This window comes from Protopterus annectens, chromosome 4.part0, assembly GCF_019279795.1.
Source record: "Protopterus annectens isolate FY-2018-M chromosome 4.part0, PAN1.0, whole genome shotgun sequence".
Taxonomy (NCBI): Eukaryota; Metazoa; Chordata; order Ceratodontiformes; family Protopteridae; genus Protopterus; species Protopterus annectens.
Genome location: NC_056733.1, coordinates 563,783,894 through 563,786,393, shown reverse-complemented (window position 1 = coordinate 563,786,393; position 2,500 = coordinate 563,783,894). Strand labels below are relative to the sequence as shown.

Sequence of the window (2,500 nt, the reverse complement as noted above, 5' to 3'; positions counted from 1 at the left end):
GGGAACCAATAGTGAGATCGAAGGTCCCATCGGGGGATCTTGCCCAGTGTGATCCCACTCTGTTGGGGTTTCCTTTTCCTATCCGGCACACGAGGAAGAAATCGTTCAGTGGAGCTACACCAATGAACAGCATGAAACGGAAAGAGGCCCCAGCCCCTGTTCAAAGCAGAACTCTGAAGAAAATATGGGGGCACAGCGAAATGGACACATATGGAATATCTTGAGGTACGAGCTGAATAAATCTGAGGTTGAACTACTGAATAAAGGTATGAGTTTCATATCCGATACTGACGTGGTTTTGTCTGATATATTGACTCAAATCAGACTATTCTCTCGTAATGTAACGTTTAAGAAATTATATGGTTCAAGTAATAATTACATTTCTACTTTTAAAAAAACTTAGTACATTTACACATAATATGTCTGCAGATCTAGATATTTTCATTAAAGCATGTGAGAAACACCTGTATGATGTTGATTTGTTCAGTTTACATGGACAAATGAATAATCTTACCTATGGACAACGTTCGGCCATCAAGTCTCTGAAGGACAATGTGGATATCGTTATTCGCCCTGCTGATAAAGGGGGCACTGTAGTTGTGTTGGATGCTACCTATTATTATGATAAAATGATAGAAATGTTGTCTGATGAATCTACATATATTGTTGTTTATGCTGAACAAGTGTTTGCTATGCAATATGTTATCCATTCACTATTAATGGATAGTTTACAACTTGGTTATATAGACAAAGATTTGTATGAGTATTTTTATGTGGATAGTCCTACAGTACCACGGATTCATGGGTTACCCAAAATTCATAAAGATTCCCTACTACCGCCTTTTAGACCTATAGTTGTGGGGGCAGGTTGGCTCACTGAGCCGATGTCCATTTATTTAGATCGTGAACTTAAGAAAGCTTTGGATGGTTACCCAGTTGTGCTACGTGACACTGAGAATTTTCTCTTAGATTTACATCAATATTTAAGTGAGCATGGTATGAATTTTGATTTGATGGTTACGTTGGATGTTGTCTCTCTGTTTACTTATATCCCCAACAGTGAAGGCCTTAGGGCACTGAAGGTTTGCTTAACTAAGTATGCTAAGTATAGCGACGTAAGGGCTGACTTTTTATGTATGCTAATGGAAGCTGTACTTGAACACAATGTTTTTCTGTTCAGTGATAAATATTTTTGGCAAAGATCTGGCATAGCTATGGGCACTAGCTGTGCTAATGCCTATGCGAACATTGTTATGAGAGAATAGGAGGAAAGATATGTTGTACATCCAGGTATAAAATTCTTCTGTAGGTTTGTAGACAACCTGTTTATTTGTTGGGAAGGTGATTCTGCTACCCTTACAGATTTTATTCATAGCTTTAATGATAGCAGTGACTTTTTGAAGTTCACTTATTCCTGTTCTTCCACCAAGATTCACTTTTTGGACGTTTTTTTTGTATAGAGATAGTGAAGGGATACAGACAGCTGTCTATAGGAAGGATTGTTATCAGCTATCGTATGTACAAAGGAGTAGCATGCACCCTCCCCATGTTTTTTCATATATAGTTAAGGGACAAGCGTTGAGGATATCGAGGTTGTCCTCAGAAGATCACAGGTTTGAGGACGGATTGGTGTACCTCGAGGAAGCTTTTATTGAGAGAGGTTATACCGCTAAGGAAGTGAAGTGAGCTAGTGTCAGAGCCAGGATGGATAGAGTTGGTAGAGGCAAACCATACATCAATGGGGGCAGTAATAAACAAGTTAGATGTAATGGACAAGATGATATCGTACCAGTTGTGTTTCCTTATGCACATGGTATACAGGTTATTAAGCAAATTATAGGCAGGAACTGGCATATTTTACATACGGAGGAACAGACTGCACCAGTGGTAGGGGCGAAACCGAGATATGTGTTTAGAAATAGTATGAATCTTAAGCAGCAACTATTTTGTCCTAAACCTTTAATTATGCAACAGACGGTGAACTGTGACTTTGGCACTATACCTTGTGGCAAGTGCAATTACTGTGTGTACATTGATCAGTCAAGGTTTTATAGGCATCCAGACACGGGGTATCTATGGCACATTAACTGTAGAGCCAACTGTGATACTCAACATTTAATTTATATAGCCCATTGCGTTGTGTGTTTTTGATTTTATATTGGAAAAACAAATCAGAAGCTGAAGGAACGCATTAGAGATCACATGTATTGTGTTAGGATGAAATATGGGTACAATGTTTTGGCTAAACATATGTTGTCTGAAGGCGAACAACATTGTTTTAAGTTCCAGGTATTGCAAGTCATTTATGAGAATTATAGGTTAGGTGATGTTGTTAAAACGGAAACATAAGAGTTGGTTTGGATTCTGCGAGTGGGTGCTCACAGGGGTTCAGGTTTAAATGATACAGTGCCTTTGAAACCAGTGCTGAAAGGGAGAAAGGTTAAAAGCTAGCAAGCTCGTTATTAATTTGTTTTAACTTGCTATGTTTTATACAAAATTA

The 2,500-nt window shown here is 38.4% G+C and overlaps 1 protein-coding gene across 1 annotated transcript in view; it reads left to right on the top strand.

Annotated features, from left to right (window-relative positions):
• Positions 1 to 2,500, top strand: part of ANKRD13A (ankyrin repeat domain 13A) — a 1,453,295-nt gene that overhangs the window by 11,943 nt on the left and 1,438,852 nt on the right. The window lies entirely within an intron of this gene.